Source organism: Chlorocebus sabaeus, chromosome 13 (genome assembly GCF_047675955.1).
Source record: "Chlorocebus sabaeus isolate Y175 chromosome 13, mChlSab1.0.hap1, whole genome shotgun sequence".
Taxonomy (NCBI): domain Eukaryota; kingdom Metazoa; phylum Chordata; class Mammalia; order Primates; family Cercopithecidae; genus Chlorocebus; species Chlorocebus sabaeus.
The window spans coordinates 1684513-1703771 of NC_132916.1; the positions used below are offsets into that span (position 1 = coordinate 1684513).

At 37.9% G+C, this 19259-nt stretch overlaps 1 long non-coding RNA gene across 1 annotated transcript in view; it reads left to right on the plus strand.

Annotated features, from left to right (window-relative positions):
- Positions 1-4545: 4545 nt before the first annotated feature.
- LOC119625249 (uncharacterized) overlaps positions 4546-19259 on the plus strand; it is a 37176-nt gene continuing 22462 nt past the window's right edge. Inside the window, exons 1-3 of the long non-coding RNA XR_005241362.2 lie at positions 4546-6127; positions 13110-13228; positions 17655-17799. This is a non-coding gene — a long non-coding RNA (uncharacterized lncRNA). The remainder of the gene's footprint in view (positions 6128-13109; positions 13229-17654; positions 17800-19259) is intronic.

Consider the following 19259-nt stretch of genomic DNA (forward strand, 5'->3'; position numbering starts at 1 on the left):
ACAGAAGTTTGAAGATAATTATCATAAAGATATTCAAGTATTTATAGGGGGAAAAGGAAGGAACAAGTGAACAGATGAAGAATGAGAACAGAGAAAAGCAAGTTAGAAAAAGGAAACAAATGGGCATTCTAGATCACAAAATTGTAACATCTGAAATCCAAAAAATACATTGATAGGTTTGACCACAGAATGGAGAATGCTGAAGAAAGATGATTAAATTTGAAAGTCTATCTGTAGAAACTGTGTAAATTAAAGCTTAGAAAATAAAGATGAATAAAAACTGAGCTGTGTGCCAGTGTCAAGAGGCCCAACATGCATGTAATCAGGTTGTCAGGAGGAGAGAGTAGGGAAGAGAAAACCATCTGAAGAAAGAAAAGTGGAAATGTCACAAATCCGATGAAAAGCAATGGACAGGTAGAAGACACCAAAGCCCCAAGGGGATAGATGCAAATAATTCCACAGCTTTGCACATCATAAACTGTGAAAAATGAAAGACGAAAAGGAAATCCTAAAGATAGCCAGGGAAAATATCACTTACAGATAAGGAATTTTTTTTTTTAAATGTGAAAAGAAAGGGAGAAAACATCTGTCCATTTAGAATCTATTGCCAGGGAAATTATCCTTCAAAATGGAGGAACGCAAAGTAAACCATTTTCAAATAATGTCAGCTGAAACAATTTCTTACCCGTAGACTTGAATTTTATGAAGTGGAAGAGATGATTCCCCAGGCTAAAGGGGACTCGTAACAGGTAGAATCCAGAATCCTTAGAAAGAATTCCAGAACTGGTAAATGTATGTATAAATGTAAAAGACTGTTTTTTCTCTTATTTTTTTTTTTAAGTAAATAGACTTTAAAAACTAGGACACTGTATTGCAAGGTTTATTTTATATGTACTAGTCAAATAAGAGTAAATGTATGCATAAATATAAAAGATTGTTTTTACTCTTTCCTAATTCTTTCTAAAAGTGAATTGACTTTAAAACTAAAGCACTGTATTGGAAGGCTTATTTTATATGTACTAGTCGAATACATGGAAAGTCTGAAAACATCTTGTGTAATGCCTAGATTTCTTTTTTTTTTTTTTTTTTTTTTTTTTGAGACGGAGTCTTGCTCTGTAGCCCGGGCTGGACTGCAGTGGCCGGATCTCAGCTCACTGCAAGCTCCGCCTCCCGGGTTTACGCCATTCTCTTGCCTCAGCCTCCCGAGTAGCTGGGACTACAGGCGCCCGCCACCTCGCCCGGCTAGTTTTTTTTTTTTTGTATTTTTAGTAGAGACGGGGTTTCACCGTGTTAGCCAGGATGGTCTCGATCTCCTGACCTCGTGATCCGCCCGTCTCGGCCTCCCAAAGTGCTGGGATTACAGGCTTGAGCCACCGCGCCCGGCATGCCTAGATTTCATAATACTGATTCAAGATTGACTGAGACAAGTTAAGGTACACCTTGTAGTCCTAGAAATATCTATAACGTAATTCTGCACAATCAGTTTATAATCAAATAAGGGAAATAAAATGGAATACAGCTGACCTTTGAACAACACGGGTTTCAACTGTGCAGGTTCCCTTGTGTATAGATTTTTAAAAATACACATATTAGAATATTTTTGAAGATTTGAAATAATTGGAAAAACTCACCAACTGTGTCACCTAGAAACAGAGAAATTTAAGAAAAAGTTAAGTATTTCATGAATGCACAAAATATGTGTAAATACTAGTCTATTTTATCATTTACTACCATAAAATATACACAAATCTATAATAAAAAGCTAAAATTTATCAAAACTTATGCATGCAAACATCTACAAACCATGCATGATACCCTTCACAGTCAAGATAAATGTAAACAAATGTAAAGATGTGGTATTATATTATAACTGCATAAAATTGACTCTAGTAAATACAATACTACTGTAATAATTTTGTAGCCACCTCCTGTTGCTGTTTGGGTGAGATCAAGTTTTGCTAGTATCTAAGTATCTGCTTAAAGCACCATGTAACACTGATCATCTCCATGTGGGCAGTTCATTGCTCCTGTAAATTGCACAACACAGAAAAAGTGATTTCTTGCAGTTCTCGCATGTTTTCCATTGTGTTTAGTGCAATGACATAAACACTGAATAACACCATGAGACTCATACAACGTGCCACTAGTGATCCCAAGAAGCAAAGAAAAATCACTTCATTACAAGAAAAAGTTGAAGTCTTGATATGTACAGTAAATTGAGCTCCACACTTGTGGTTGCTGCCGTTTTAGAGATGATTCACCTTGTAAATGATAGGCCATGAGTAGTTAACTTTTTGGAGGAATCAAAAGTTACACATAAATTTTCAACTGCATGGGGTGGTTGGCATCCCTAATCTTGCATTGAGCAAATGTCAACCATACTTATAATTACTTCACTAAATCAAAAGAAGACAAAAAACAAGTATAAAAACAAAACAAAACAAAACAAAGATGTAAGATAAAAATACAACAGCAAGATGGTAAATTTAAACTAAGCTAAATCAATGATTATAATAAATATAAATTGGTTAAAGCATTCAAATTAAAAGGCAGAGATTGTTAATGAATTAAAAAAATTGAGACTATTGTCAGGAGGTTATTCCCATAAAATAACTTGCTTTGGATTTAATATCTTTTAATATTTTACATTTTAATTTTTATTAAACATTTTCCTGGTGTCGTTTTTCAAAACATTAACATAAATGTTACAGATAATGTACTAATATAATATCTGGAATAATTAATTCAAAGTTAGAGAACTAAGTATCTTTCATAGTCAGTAGATGAAGCTGGTAAGTAATAACTCCAAAGGACAAAGACCTTTATTTTAACAAAGTTTCACTGGGCAAAATGGCTCACTCATTATTCTCATACTCTCAGAAATGAGACCTGTGTGACGAAGAACATATTTAATAGATCTTTTAGCCTACGGTACTTGGTCCCTCTTTTGCACTGGGAGTCAAAAACTATATTTCCACTTTGCAAATTTTTTCCCAAGGAATTGACATAATCAAGTATGGAGGCTGAACTACAGCTGACCATGGTTTATTCTTGTCTTAATTTAATGGGGTGTCTACATGAAAGACCCTCCCGGGAATGTATTATAGAAACTTCTCTTACACTCTATTAATACTTTTGTGGGGATTAGCAGAGAGGGCACTAGGTTATTCTTTTAAATTTGATTCATTTAAAATGACTCATTGACCATGTCTAGTTTACAAAGTAGTTTATTCTCATTACAGAATTTGAAAATTTTATATAAAAAAAGTCAAAATCATTATCATGATGTTATCACATTGGTATGATTCCTAATGTTTTATATATATAAATATATACACAAAATATATATACACACAATTATATCACACTATATATACAGTTGCATATGCTTTTTATGCAAAGTATATGCAAAGTATAATTTTATTGAAAACATAGTTATAAAATTTTTATATGTGGATATACAATACTTTGATTACTCTTCCTTATTCTTGCACTTTTAACATGTTGACAATTTTAACTCTATTATTTAACATAGTTATGAACATCATTGTACTTAAAATATTGAATCTCTCTCTGACATGTTACTTATTTTTATTATTCTTAATACCATATTGCACATGTAAAATAACATATAAATGTGCAGTTTGTAAAATAAAATGAAAAATCATATACTCAGCACACAGCTCAAGATATGAAGTAGTTTTGGTACTTATGAGGCTCACACTGTTCATCTTTCCAAATATGTTATCTTTCCTCCACTTTCTCCTCCACCTGGATAAAAGTGATTCTAAAGTTTGCATAAATCATTCCTTCTTTTTAAATAACTTTGTTATATATATGATTTCTGAGTAATTCATTATTCAGTTGGTTTTTGACTAACAAATAAACATAGATACACTATACACATTCTTCTGGAACTTGTTTTTTACTCATTTGGTTTTGAGAAACATCTGAGACAAGTACACCTATAGTTCACTAACTTTCCTTCATATTTAACATTCCATTTTATGACTGCCCCTTTTAACCATGTCATTTGTGATAGTTCCACTTTTCTGCTCTTGCTGACATTGCTTTGCACATTTTTGTGTTTCTCTCAACGAGCACAAATCTTCTTCTCAGGCAGCATTTTTCAAATTAAGAGTTTGATCCATTAGTGGATCATTAAATACATTTAATAGGTGGTGAAAGTATTATTTAATTAAATAAAATTCAGTAGAAGGGAAGGGAAGACAGTGGAGAAAAGAGGAGAGGGGAGGAAAAAGAAAAAAATAAAAATAGATTGCATTGCGCAAAGTAAGCAAAATTAATGTTTTGCAAAACTTTTATATTATATAACTGTGTTTTGTCTTATGATATTAAATGTTTTCTGCTTTTTATCATTAAAAAAAGGTTGAAAGCTGCGAGTTGAGTTTATATACTTTGGAGTGGGATTTCTAGCTTTCAATAATGCCAATTTAGTTAAATAAACTAATTTGGTTAGATAATGCAAATAACTTTGCTACATAATGGTATCGATTTACATCCATAAGAGGTGTGTGTCTCAGAGCTTGCTTTGTCTCGATTCTCAACAACTATCTTGTAGTTACAATAATAAAGTACTCTAATAATAACAATAACTATTTTTTACTAACTTCCAGAAATTTTTATGAGTGAGTTCACCTCTTTGGGTCTGTTTCTTCACCCACAATAAGTAAAGTCTGCAATATGAGAATTTCTAAAGTCCCCGTGTAAAATGTTTTAATTACAAAACACTTGTAAAAGAATCATATTGGTTATTCTCAAGAAACAGCAGATGTGACTACTGGAGAAAAGGGCCATTGTGGTTCCACTGTTCTAACCAGCACATAGTAGTCGTTCAATTTGCCTGGATTAAATGAATGATTATGTGCTTTTCACTTGGTAAATATTTAACATATAAACGTAGTCCTTTCCCTAGAAGTGGGAAAGGTGCCAACTGAACTTATCATTAGCCTTGATCTGATTCAGTAACACAGGTTTGTAAAACTTGCTGGTTATACGTATATTGCGTACTTAACTGAATGCAACATAATTCACTAAACATAAGCAACTTGTGGTTTCTCGTGACCATTGAACAATTCAAGTGACTTGAAAAATACCAATTTTCCACCAACTGCCAGATTGCTGAGGATTTCACCATGAAGATTTGACCCGAATACATATGAGTGAATAAATCTAGAAACACATTTATGAATGGACTTTTCAGAAGGATTCGACTGTGAAGTGAGGAGAAGGCTCATCACCTTGCTCCAGTGCCTGGCTGGCCTGTGTTACGTGTGCTGTCCATGATGTACCAAGAGCAGGCAGTGCCTCTCTCCCGAGCATCCTCACCCCCAGAGCTCTGCGTTCTGCAGTGATGGGCTCTCTCTCTGTTCTCCACCTTCAGCTATATCCTAAAAGCACAAACCACCCAGCTCTTTTTAAAAATGCTTGAGGCTTAAACCACCTATTGGAATGCTCACTGTATTCGCGAGAGACCATGTCGATTGAGCGTTCTCCTGTGCCATTATAAATACACAACCCACCAACGAATCAAGAAACCATCCGTGAGTGAGGGTCAGAGCCTTGTCAGGAGCTGTTTCCGGAAGATGTGAGGGTGGCAACGTTGCTTTCGCCAGTGCTAGTTTCTGTCCAGATGGCAACTTTGCCTCAGTGTAATCCCAAATGACACGTCCAATTTCCCTTTCTCAACTCTTGAGTTTTTCCAGGAAGAAAATGTGGTTTTGCCCTCCTTTTAGAAAATTGATGTTTCTGTGCTTTTGCTTTGCTAGTGCATCTGAAAACATATGGACGCTTCTGGCTAAAAAAAAGGAAAAAAAATCTTTTCTGATTCATCTGGCTAAACACATGAATTTTCCAAATTCAGTAAAAAACCCTTTTATGAGACACTTTCGTCTACCATAGATTCCATTAGACCACGCAGCAGATCTTCTCCCAGTACACACAGTCATGTTGTCATCACAATTCCCAATGTTCCAGAATGGTAGAAACTTCCTGGCCTTTATGTCTGATACATTATTTGAGAGAACGTCTCCACTGACCCCATCACCTGGATTGGATCACCAACCTCTCCCAAGAGAGGTCTGGCTTCCTCCTAGCTGGGGAAATGGTAGGGAGCTCCCCCAAGTAAAGCCTCTAGGGAGAGTGACCAGGGCCTGGGTCAGGAAAGGCTCTGGTGCCCAGAGGGCTGCCTGCAGAGCCTGACGTCCCTGCAAGTGCACAGGGAGGAGAGGTGAGATCAGATTCCAGCTGAGTCAGTCTTCCATGTCAGACTGGGTGTGTTTATGCAGAGGTACAACTCAGGAATTACTGAGGAAAAAGTACAGGGCCAATTTAACCTCCTCTGAGAGACCTCTATCCCTGCTCATCACCACTCCTCGCTAAAAAGGGCCCTCTCCAGGGAAGAACCCAGAGGCAGAGCGGGAATTCTCCCCTTGGAGAAAGAGTGCTTCCTCTACCCTTAATGTATGAACTGACAAAAATTCAAACAGAAGGAAACTGGGGTGTGAGAAATAAAGGAAGCCGTTTCATGCTCTATGTCCACTGGCTTTGGGCAGGTCCCGGTGGAAGTCCAAGAAAAAGAGCCTAAAGTCCAAAAAGATGGTTTGAGCCAAAGTTCTGAAGCATACCAGACACGAATTAAGGTATGTTAATTCTAAAAGCAACTTAAAGAAAATAGAAACATGATATTGTTTAGTCTCAGGTATTAAAAAATGAGCCGTTTCAGAAGTGGAGACCAACTGAAAATCTTCCTGTATAACCTCTTTTATAACTCTTTGATGCCTCTATGTTTGATTGATTTTTATCAGTTTTCCCAGTCTTCAATGAACCTGATTCTATAGGCAGTTACTCTATGTTCTTATTGATGGGATTCTAACAAGTGAGGAACAGCATAGGAAACAATTTGCTGTGTAAAATCAGAGAGAGCTCAACTCACCATGGGTTATAAACAGAGGGAGACTCTCCATTGAAAACAGGCTCCCTGAAAACAGACTCAACTATAAACTGATTAGGAATTTATTATGAACTTCCTCTACATTCTAAAGCAGAAGGTTTAAAATTAGGCTGTAAGTCAGAACCCACAGTACCCATTTCCCACAGTATGACAAGTTTATATGGGCAACACATATATTTTAGAGTAATTTGTTGTCCCAGGAACTAATCTGAGTGCTTTACACATGTAGCTGTTTAGCCGTGGACCCTCATGGTCCTCTGGGTTGGAATGATGAGTTGCAGAGGGTGACATCACTTCCGGATCCTCAGGAACACATGGAGAATCGGAAGACAACCCTAGAGGGAGATGTCACTTCCGGATCATAACAAACACATGGAGAGTCGGAAGACGACCCTGGGCTTGTCTTCACATTTTCCGTGTTGTCACTTGCCGGTTCTTTGGAAGCCAACCCTAGATGTACACTCTCTTGCCAGGGCCTTTCTCTTCGCAGAAGAGACGCAAGTCTTTGATTCCCTGCCTCATCCCTCCTCCCAGCCCTAGGACCAAGCTTCTGAAGAACTGCACACGGGAGGAAATACCAACCACTTTAACTTCTTCAGAGACAACCTCTAACGCTGCTCACCACCATGCTAGCTAATAAACGACCCTCTCCCAGGAAAATCCCTAAGGAAAAGTGGGAATTCACCAAGGAGTGCTTTCTCTACCCTTAATTTATGAACCGAGAAAAATTTTAACAGGCCTACTATGAAATAAAGATACCCTTATCCCATTTACGCCTAGTGTTCCATTATTGGAATGCTAAGTTTGTGGGAATTATTTATATCCTACCACTCAAAATCATTCCCAAGGTCTGACTTTTCACAAAAAAATTTTGCGGCCTTCAGTATAAATGGGTTAATTCCACAGCCTAAAGCTACCTAGTGTGTCCGGAATTGGCAGGTTCTTGGTCTCGCTGACTTCAAGAATGAAGCCACAGACCCTGGTCGTGGTGAGTGTTACAGTTCTTAAAGATAGTGTGTCCAGAGTTTGTTCCTTCAGATGTTCAGATCTGCCCAGAGTTTATTCCTTCTGATGGGTTCGTAGTCTCGCTAACTTCAGCAGTGAAGCCACAGACCTTCATGGTGAGTATTACAGTTCATAAAGGCAGCACGGACCCAAACAGTGAGCAGCAATAAGATTTATTACAAAGAGCGAAAGAACAAAGCTCCCACACTGAGACAGAGAACCTGAGCGGGACACCAACACTGGCTCGTGTGGCCTGCTTTTATTCCCTTATTTGGCCCCACCCACATCCTGCTGATTGGTCCATTTTACAGAGAGCTGATTGGTTCATTTTACAGAGAGCTGATTGGTCCATTTTACAGAGCACTGATTGGTACATTTACAAACCGTTAGCTAGACACAGAGCACTGGTTGGTGCATTTACAATCCTTTAGCTAGACAGAAAAGTTCTCCAAGTCCCCACCCAACCCAGAAGCCCGGCCAGCTTCACCTCCCATTCAGTCCACAGTGAACCCAGCCTCCAGCTGCAGGTGTTGGTTTCCACTCAGCACAGGACTAAGCAGTTTTGTGCTGAGTCCATCTCTGTGGCCACCAGCCATCCGGTGTTGGGGTTGGTCCTCAGCTTATCTGCACAGGGGCAAACCCGCCCATTGGTGGAAAGGGCCAGAGGCAGCCTGGGCTCTGAATTCCACCCAGATCTGGAGAATAGACTAGGAAGGGGAGCAAATGCCAGGGCCGCTGGTGGCCTTGCCTCTTCTGCACAGCAGTAGCTGTGGTGGCCTGAGAGTAAGGAGTTACCATAAGAACGTAGAAATAGATCACCTGAGCTGCATCCACACCCAGAGATAGGCCCACACGTCTGTGGTGTGTTCATTTCAACAAAGATGCAGAGATAATTCCATGGAGGAAAAACAATAGCCTTTCAACAAATGGTGCTAGAACAATTGAGTATCTTATGCAAAAAAATTAACTTTTATCTACATCTCATATTACATAAAAATGGAACCAAAATAGATTATAAACATAACGTAGAATACAAAAGTAGAAATTATGGTAGAAATCATGGGAAAAAAATCTGTGCTACCTTGAGTTAGGCAAAGATATTTTAAATTTGACAACGAAAGTACAATCCATAAAAGAAAAGAAACTGATAAATTGGACATACTCAAAATGAAGCACATATGCTAGTCAGAAGACACTACTGTTAAGAGAACAAAAAATATAAGCCACAGATCTGGAGAAAACATTTGCAAACCATATATCTGAAAAAATGGCTTGTACTTCACATCTAAAAAGACTCAAAAGTCAATAACGGGAAAAAACAATTTAAAATGGGCAAAATAGTTGAAAAGACAGATCAGCCAAGAAGATATATGGATGAAAATTAAACACATTAAATACACACGATATCAATAACTAACCCTGCTACCTACCAGTTAGACAGCGGATGTTGGAAAGGCCAGCCCCACCGTGCATGCGCGAGCACATGTGGGCAGGAACAGGAAGTGCCCCGAGGACGCTGAATCAAACCTGCCTACGTGAAGGGCTGAGGACACGACGTTTCGTGACAGACGTCGCCATGTCTAGCAACATGAGCGTCTCCATGAAGGCATGAGGGGAGAAAACCTCTTCTCTACCTTGTCGCAGGTCCTCCAGGACAGGCGTCTCCTTTGAGAAGTAGGACTGCTTTTATAAGTAAGAAAAATATCGGTTCTTCATTTTCAAAATGACGTCTCAGATACGTGCCCAAGTGTGTCACATTGCAACAACTGCCCAGCTATGGGGTTGGTCTTGGGGAGCAGAGAGGACTAAGGGGCCTGCCTCATTACGAGCTGCACAGGAGGGCTGAGCTTGCATTAGCAGCCTCTCCCTCCAATGCAGGAGAACGCACTGAGATTTATAGTTCATCTGAAAGTAGCTTAGAAAGACACAATATGCACTTACCATCTCTTGCAGAAGTTGCAGACAAGTTATTTAAAAGTCTCGTTTCCTTAAACTGTCTTTATGGCAAAGTAAAGAGCCTCTGGGATCCACTTCAAGTGGTCACTGTGGAGGGTACAGCAAGCCAGTCCCAGGCTAAGCATTTACCCCACTGATTCACCACCACAGCAAAGTGGGGAGCCTTGAGTTTTTGCCTGTGCTTCACAAATGAGGAATCCGAGGCCTGAAGTGACCTGTCCAGTATGCAAGAGTGAACCCAGGGACAAAGCCAACCCGCTTTGCTGGGGCCAGTGCCTTTCCACACTCCTCTGTTTCTATATTTAAACCAAGTGAAAGGAGACCTGGAAAGTACATTAGCCCATTTGGAGGTGAATTTGATACACTCTCATTTGTCATAGAGGGTAGAAAAAGATGGAAAAGAGAAACGGGCTGGTGGGGAGGAGGGAAGAGCAGAGATCAGGGCCTCAGCCCAGCCTCCATCCGCTTCCCATTTTCCCTCCCTGCCCTTTTCCTGGAGGCCTTGCTTGCTCCTCACAAAACTGTCATTCTTAGGCCTTGCATGGATTTGGGTATTTTAACTTGTCTATTAAAAATACAATTCTGGCCCCATATATATACTTAATATTATCATGTATCCCCTTCAAAATACTCTGTGGCCAAAGTGTGTGCCCTTTTATGCAGGATCAGGAATGGATTCTCTAATAAATGTCTTGCATTTTTCCCATCACAAAATTTAGCGTCTCAAAAATCTAGTTGAATTAGCGTCTCTTCATCCTAATTTTATTTCTCCATTTAGACAAAGCATCTTCACTTCCAACAGCTGAGCTTTTCAAAGAGATTTGTCTCTGTGTAGAATTTTTTAAAAAAATACTGTATATTACCATTTCTGAAAATAAGTAACTCAAAACTTTCCTTTAAAATTATTGCAAAAATTTCATAAATTCGGTTAAATACATGCATAGGGAAAAATACAGAGTTTGAGGGAATTTTTAAAAGACCACATATTCTGTAATTCTATTTATACGAAAGTTTTAGAACAGGCAAACCCATGGAGACATCAAGTAGATTGGTGGGCCAGGAACTGGTGGAGGGAGATGGCGGGCAATAGAGTGGCTGCTGACGGCTGTGGGGTTCCTTTCAGAGTAAAAATGTTCTAAAATTTACCTTATGGTTGTGGTTGCACAGCACTGAGACTATACTAACTGGCATGTACAGTTTATTTATTATATTTCAACAAGGCTATTAAAATGTTCAGTTTCCAAAAATATATCAGTGCATGTAATTGCAATATGTTTAGATCTACTGGAATTTATTTAATGAAATTTAATAAGTAATGTCTAGTTAATACACTTCGATGGAGATTTGAATTTTATATGTGTTTAAGTTACTCGTCTGAATTTTTTTTTTTTTTTTCAGTTCTTATCAGTGCTTCACAAAGTTGGAATTCCAGCTGTTAAACTTACTACGGCCGGGTGCAGTGGGTCACGCCTGTAATCCCAGCACTTTGAGAGGCCAAGGCGGTCAGATCACTTGAGGCCAGGAGTTTGAGACAAGCTTGAGCAACATGGCAAAACCCCGTCTATACTAAAAATACAAAAAATACTTAGCTGGGTGTGGTGGCACGTGCTTGTAGTCCCAGCTACTTGGGAGGTTGATGCAGGAGAATCACTTGAACCCAGGAGGTAGAGGTTGTAGTGAGCCGAGATCACGCCACTGCACAGCAGCCTGGGCAACAGGAATAAAACCGTGTCTGAAGAAAACAAAACAAACACACAAAACCCAAAAAACTTACTATGTAGCCTTGGGCAAAGTGACTTTTCAAAGCCTTGTATTCTTTATTCTCAAATAATACAACCAGCACCTCCCCCATTACACACATACACCAGCGTGTACACACACACACAGACACACACACACAAAACCAGCACATAATTCTTTTTTGCAAAGACTTCTTAGAAAGACAAAAAAGGTAAGTACTAGCTTTTCATACATATGTATGCTACAAGAACCAATCAATAAAATAAAACAACAGATAATATATATTGTAGCTTCTTAAGAATCTTCAGCTTTTAAAGTCTCAAGTCTCTCCAGGGCTCCCAGAACCCCAGTGACTCCTCCTCAACAGAGATGGGATCCCGGAAGAGCCCGGATCATAGTGGGAGGGAGGAAGATAAGGAAACTCCAGTCTGTGCTAGAAGAATTTCCTGAATTAACGTTTTTGTCAGGATTAAGTGTAAATTATCAACTACACAGGAACCAGAGTTTGCTAGAATAAATGGTAGGTTTAAGTGATTCTTTTAAGATGAAAATTGATTGGGATTGGGTAAAGTCTGTGATGTGGTCACATAAGGTTTGTGGACAGAAGACAAGAGTTTTGAAGTGAGCTTTCACAAGAACATTGCTGTTTGGTAAATGAACTTTTTGCTCAGATTAGCAACATGCTGTCCTGATAGAGAGAAGTTTGCAGAGGCAAACAAACTGTTTATCTTGATAAACTGATTTATAGGAATGCCTTGAAACAAATATTAGAGTTGCATGCAAAATGTCACTTCACGTTTTTGAGTAAAATTACCCAGAAAACCAACATATATGCCACAAGACACTGATACCAAGAGTCTGGCTGTCTCACAGAGACAGTGAGACCAAGCCTGGGAATGATTCCGATTATCAGAATGAGCCGCATTGTGAGAATATCAAACCAGAAATCAGACTCATGACAAGAAGCCACTAGGGATGAACAAGGCATAGTAGGGGAGAAACATTATAGACACCATTGCTGAGAGGCAGCGGGTGCCTGTTAACAGTACGGAACCGTACATAGGCAACATGCTAAGAAAATGCCTAGGAAAGCCCCCAGATTTGAGGATGACACTCCAGAGCCAGTCATCTGGCACACTTACAGTGGGTATTGACGGAAACTTCACTTCTCACGATTTTCTCCTTCTTCTGAAATAAGTTGTCTTCATTTGCGTAACTTGAGTTCTCCAGAATGTCATCTGCTCTGGTACGTTCCTCACCATCTTTGCTGTAAAGTTTTCTGATGGGACAGGGGCCCAGGTGGTGGTGTACCTGGGTGACATAACTCTCAGGTTAATTGTGGACTAGTGGCCAAAAGCAAAGTATGGTGTTCCTTCCACGTGACTCTAGGGCGTGATTTTTCTTTTCATCTTTCCTTAAAAGACAACATTTCCAGGTCTTAGTCTAGTGGATGCTGCTTTGGAGCCATGGAGAAAAAGCAGCCTGTGCCGATTGACCATGAGCCTGGGTACACTGCATGAACCTGTGGAAGTACCTTTTCTGTGTCTGCCTGAAGTAAGATAACGTTGAAAATCTGGGGGTAAGTACTTTGCATAATGGCGAACTTGTGATAGTTTCACAGGGTGAGAGTTTATAGGGCTGCCAGGGAGTGTGGACTCGAGACGAGTGTGATGTCTTCACCAGGGAACCCATGCCAGACGCTTTGGATGGCTTTAACTCTGTGGTACCACTGGATGCCTCAAGGTTCTGAGCGAGCAGAAGGCTTCTTTCAGAGCTCTACAGTGACAACGCCAGCAAAACTAGAACAATGAATTCATTATTTACATTGGGAGCCAGCATAATTATGCTTATTTATATATTTGCTTTCTCTACTATACAGTCCATAATTCTCCGATCAGTAAAACTCCAAGTAAATTCTGAGAAAAGTTAAACAATGACCAGGACACAGTCAAAACTCATTATACAGTGTAGCCATATGAAATTCAAAAAGGGGCCCAGACTCTGTGTAGAGGCTCGGGCTCCTGTGCATTTTCCATTTTTCAGTGTTATCGGTGTCATGCTGTTGACCCGTAGACATGCTCCAAGGTAGTGTTCAGCAAGTGGCAGTGTCGTCACTGGTATTGATTGAGTGCAGTGGCTGAGCCTTCTTTGCTGTCTGGGTAAATTATGTAAAATCATGTGCAAGGTTCTGTTGGAGGTCCTCTGGCACCACCAAGTGGCTGGCCTGAGAGCCCCCATCCTGCCTGGCTGAGTTCCCCACCAGATTCACACTTCTCTTCTCTGATTCTGCAAAATTTCTGAGTTGTGGCATCATTTGTTATCAGTTAGATTCATTTGTCACAGTCATTCTTCTAGTTTGAGATTCCCTCAAATCCTAGTTGAGATTTTTTTAAAATTTGCATACAATAAATTTGACTTTTTAGTTTTTCTATGTCTTTGCACAACTCAGAAATGCAGTCAAAAATCTTCTACCCACTACCACACAGAACAGTTCTATCACTCATCAACTCATCCCCAAACCCTTAGAAGCCCTGCACCCTTTTCTGTTCCTGCACGTTTGCCTTCTCCAGGATGTGATATAAGTGGAACATATAATATGCAGACTTTGGGGGCTGCCTTTTTCACTCACCAAAATGCAGTGAAAACTCGTCCAGGTCATGTGAGTCGGGTGCTCACTCCTTTCGCTGTTAAGTAGTCTTACGTCGTGTGAACACACCACGGTCTGTTTCTCCACTCATGTGTTGAAGGACAACTTGGTTGTTTCCAGTTTGAGGTGTTATGAATAAAACTGTTACAGACATCTGCAAATTGTTTTTTGTGTGAACGCAGTTTTCCATTCACTTAGATGAACATCTGGGACAGGACTTCATGAGCCGAGAGATGAGTGTACATTTATAAGAAATAGGCAATCTGCCATCCAAGGTGTATGGACGTCCGAGTAGAATACTACTTTTGCATTCCTACCAGCAATGGGAATTCTTGTGGCTTCACATATCTATCAGCATTTGGTGCTGTCAATTTTATTTTAAGCTTTAATTTGAGCAGTACTTGAGGATGATAGAGAGAAAAAAAATTCTGGATATAAGTACTTTATCAAATATGAAATTTGCAAGTAATAGCTCCAAGTCTGTGGCGTGCCGTTTTACCATATTTACAGTGTCTTTTGCAAAGCAAACACTTTAAATTTTGTTAAAGTCAAATTTTAAAAATTCTTCTTTCATTGAGTGTGCTTTTGGTATTGTATCTTAAAACTCACTACCAAAACCAAAGTCATGCAGCTTTTCTGTTATGTTTTTTTCAGAAGTTGTATGGTTTTGCATTTTACATTCAAATCTGTAATCCACTACGAATTAATGTTTGTATACGGAAGAGGTATATATTGGTCATATTTGGGACATTTGCATACTAATTGTTCCAGCACAATTAACTGAAAAGATTTTCTTTCTTTCCTAACTTGACTTTGCCAAAAGTCACTTGTCAATATATGTCTGAGTCAGTTTCTCTGTTCTTGCTTTTGTTCCGTTGATTGACTGTCCCAACGCCAATACCACATTGTATTGTTTACTGTCGCGTTATAGTGTCTTAAAATCAAGTTGTATGGGTACTTTATCTTTGTTGTTTTGTTCGTTCTCCAGAATTTTGTTTTGTTTTTCTTGCAGAATTTTTGTGATTATTGTAGTTTCTTTGCCCTTCTATGTTAATTTTGATTCAGCTTGTGGTTATTTACAAAGTAGACTTGCTGGAATTTTATTGAGATTGCATTGCTCAAATCAAGGAAAATGGGAGAATGGACATCTTTGAAATATTGAGTCTCAAATCCATGAAACTGCATATTTCTTCATTTACTTAGGTTTTTTTTTCTTTCTTTCATCCGCATTTTGTAGTTTTCAGCAAACGCTGCACCTATTTTGTTATATTTATACCTAATGCTTCATTTGTTTTAGTGCAATTTAATGCATTTTAAATAGTATTGTGTATATTTTAGGTTTACAACATGATGCTACAAAATATAGATAGTAAAATGGTTACAATGGTGAAACAGATTAACGTATCTATTATCCCACATATTTTTTGTGTGTGTGACAAAGACAGCTAAAATCTACTTATTTAACAAAAATCCTTAACATGGTGCAATTTTATTAAGTTTGGCCCTCATGTTGCGCATCCAGTCTCCGGAACTGTTGGCCCTCATGCCTTCTGTGATATTTTGATCCCTTTGACCTACATCCCCGCATGTCCTCTTACAATCCCCACCCATGGAAACACTGTTACACACACTGTCTCTGTGTATTGGAGAGTTTTTTTTTTTTTTTTTTTAAATCTCACATATAAGTGAGATCATTCCATTGTTTTCTTTCTGTGTCTGAGTATTTCACATAGAATCATGTCCTCCAGGCCAAGCCATGTTGTGCAAATGACATTTTATAAAATTCAAATTCCAAATATTCATTATTGCAGGTAGAAACATTTTTAATTTTCATGTAAGTTATTTCCTTTTGGGCATAGAGGTGTTTGTAATATTACTGATTTTAGGTGTTTCCTATTTTCTATTACAAGCACTTAGTACTCTACATTTCCCTCAAAGCACTGCTTAGCTGTATCCTGATAATTTTGATATATAGTATTTTAATTTTTATTTGATTCAAAATATTTTTAGTTTAGTGTAAGACTTCAGTTTTGACCCATCGTTGATTTAGAAGTGTGTTGTTTATTTGCCATATATTCAGGGATTTTCCAGATATGTTTTTGTTTATTTTCAGTTAATTTCATTATGGTCTCAGAACATACTTTGCTTGTTTTCTACTCTTTTATCATGTTTAAGGTTTAGTCTATGGCACAGAACATCAGCTGTCTTGGTAAAATATTTCAATTTAAAGATATACATTGTTACTGTTTGGAGGAATTTTCTATAAATGCCAATAATAATTACTTAGTAGTATTTATGGAATAAAAATAGGACAAAGGATTAGTGATCTTCTGTTTGGCAAAGTTTTCCTAAAAAGGACACAAGAAATTATACATTATAAATTTTTAAAAATGAAAATTATAATATTTTATTCTTCAAAAGACATCATTAAAATGATTTAATAGATTGAAAGGAAGTATTGCAAAATAAATATCTGAGAAAGAGCTTTTGCTCTGAATATACAAATAATTTACAATGCAATGGTAAGAAAACAAACAACTCTGTACATTTGTGGACTGAGTTAGACAAATATTTTAATGGATATTTCAACAACAACAAGAAGAACAAGAAAAGATGCACAACTGGCAAATAAGCAATGGAAAAGATGCTCAACAGTATTAGTCTTTAGGGAAAAGGAGGTTAAAACTATAAGGGCAATACCATTGCACACCTGTGAGAATAGCTAATATTTAAAAGTATGACCATAGCAAACGCTGGTGAGGATGGAGAGCAACTTCAAATCTTATACACTCCAGCTGGGAATGTAAACCGTTTTGGAAAACAGTGTGGTCAATTTATAAAACATTAAACATTCACCTACCATATGACTCAGATATTCTAATCCTACAATTAACACATTTGAGACCCAAATTTTTGGATACAAATGCTCATATCACTTTTTATTTTTAATAACCAAAACCTGAAAATAATAGAAATGTCCATTAGCAGGTGAATTGGTGGATAAATTGTGCTGTGCTTACGCAACGGGCAAGGACTCAGCCATAAAAAGCAACAAGCAACTGGGGGACGCAGTGAGTGGATGATGCACCCAGAATTGTTAGGTGAAATTAAAGCAGCCAGATTAAAAGTAAGAAAGAACATGCACTGTAATGGGAAATGAAAACTACTTTACAGTGGCAGAAATCAAACTGACAGTTGCCTCAGACAGGAGCGGAGGGAGAAATGGACACCAAGGAACATGAGGAAGCCTTAGGTTACAGAAACACATGTTTTCATGGGAAATCAATATGTCGCTGTATTAGTATTCATCAATACATGCCACTTATTTTACAGCTATCATACCTCATTAAACATAAGATGAAATAAAGACATTCCAAGTCAGAGAAGAGTTGATCAATTTCCTGCCACAGAAGGACATCGGAAATAAACAGTGAAAGAAGTTTCTTGAGCTGAAAGAAAAGTCCAGAAGATCCTACAGGTAAGCAGAGATCGTCAGGAAGGAATGAAGCCCTCCAGAAACTAAAAATAACCAGAACTGTTGAAAACAACAACTATAACAATTTAGTGCAAGTTTTATAAGGTGTGCATGAGTAAAATTTTATATTAGTGCAAAAATGAAGTTAACTGTTGGAAGCTTCTTGTATTTTCAGAGAAATATTAAAATGACTACTTTAAACATTAGCTACTCAAAGATGCTTAAGGTAGTTGCTAAGAGAATAATAAAATAATGTACTAAAATATAATGAAAAAGAAAAATCAATGCGTGAAAATACTTATCTGAAAGAAATTAAGGAAAATGGAACAAAAATAAAAACAGACAAGACAAATAGAATCATTTAGTAGGATGGTAGGCTTACTTAAACACAATTATTTTAGTAATTAAATGTATAAAACTGAACACTCTAATTAGAAGACAAAGATGGTCTGTATGAAAAACCAAGAATCCAACAATATGAAATTGCAGGAGGCACATTTTAGATGAAATAATACAGACAGGCTGAAGATCAATGTCTATAGAGTGGGAGTCATGGACACACTGTGTTTAAGAGGCAGCTGAGGTAGCTATAGCACCACGAGACAGTTGATTTTAATTAAGGCAAAAATATTCCTAAAGATAAAAACTGCATTTCATAAAAACAGGAAGATACAAAACTCATAATTGTGTGTGTGTGCCTAATAACATTGCTAAACATGTATAGGAAAAAAAAAATCTAAGCAGAGGAAGATAAATATTCAACAGCATAGTTGAGGATTTTAACACCTGTTTCTGAAGCTGAGAGAATAAACAAACCAAAAAAAAAAAAAAAGTATAAAAATAGCCTTTGAGGGACACAACTAAATTTTCCAGAACACGGTACCCAACAACTGCAGTGTTGGGTGCACCCAACAACAACAGTGCACCCAACAACAACAACTCTTTATCAAGGGAACAAGGAACATTTACCAAAACAGACTCGACCATAAAACGCATCTCAACAAATTAAAAGTAAAAAGATATGTAAAATCACACAAACTCTGTTTTCTTGCGCAACACAATCACATTGTAACACAACAGAAAGATAACTGAAATAATCGCACAGACACTTCCACGTTGTTAAGCATAGAAGGAGCACGATGGACATTGAGAATGTTTTGTATTGAAAAATGATAAGAAATGTCATATCAAAGCATGAGGGACAAGCTAGAGCAGTGCTTAGAGAAAACTGTATAGCTTTAGTTGCATATATTTAATAGGAAGAAAGTTTTGGAATAAAGGCTCAGAGCTTCTGCCCCCAGAAACTGGGAAAAGAACAGCAAATTAAACCCAAAGATACAAGGAAGCAAATTATAAACTAAGTTGGAAAAGAACTAAGAATTTTCTGGTTTGAGCAGGTAATCGTTTGATTTTTCATTGCTCCAATTAAAAAGCAACCAAAATTCTTTTTTAATAGTTCTAAT